Source organism: Dendroctonus ponderosae, unplaced genomic scaffold (assembly GCF_020466585.1).
Source record: "Dendroctonus ponderosae isolate FM_Combo_2020 unplaced genomic scaffold, Dpon_F_20191213v2 Dpon_F_20191213_1, whole genome shotgun sequence".
Taxonomy (NCBI): Eukaryota; Metazoa; Arthropoda; class Insecta; order Coleoptera; family Curculionidae; genus Dendroctonus; species Dendroctonus ponderosae.
Window position 1 is genome coordinate 41,773,715 of NW_026017110.1, and position 851 is coordinate 41,774,565.

Here is an 851-nt window from a genome sequence, read left to right on the forward strand (position 1 = left end):
ACACTGGCGTAGCGAGCTTAACTTGCGCCCGAAGCCATATAATATTATATGTAAAATATATGGCCAAATTAATAAGTAGGAGAAAACTTTTAAAATAAATTCTGGCCCTCCAGGTTGGGGGTTAAGACTATGCTTGCTTCTGATATCTTGTAAAAAAGAAAAATCACGAAAATTTCTCGAAACTTTCCTCGGAATTAGGACGGGAAAAATTGAAAACGGATTGGCTTACGTAAAATTATATTGAATATTGAAACATGGAATGTTCAGGGATTAGTACAAAAGCAAGTCAAGTATTTGACAACCTCTCCAAATATAAGATGGGCATTGTGGTACTAACCGAAACAAAAATAAAAGGCACAAGAATCGAGCAAATAGGGAACTACCTACACTTCTACAGTGCAAAAAAGCCAGAGCAGGAGCCTCAATAGCCATACATAGAAGTGGAAAAATAATATAAAAAATTTGGAAGAAATAAACGAGCGAATTATGAAAATGGAAATAAAAATCTGGAGCCATGTGTCTGTTGTCAACCTGAAAGATTAATTCCAAACACAACTGACAAATCTTCTTACCCAATTAGTCACAAAAAAGAAATCGTAATTATCGGGGACCTCAACGCAAGCGTTGGAAGCAAAAGAGACGATCCTACCGTATGAATATTTGGAGAAAACATCACCAATGACGACGAATCTCGCCTCATAGATATATGTGAAACTCATGATTTAAAGGTATTAAAATAAAATTTTCAGCGTCGAGACATCCATAAATATAGTTGGACACACACACCAAGGCAACTTAAATCTATAATAGATTATCTCATAATTAAACAATAGACAGAAATAAAAGCAAAA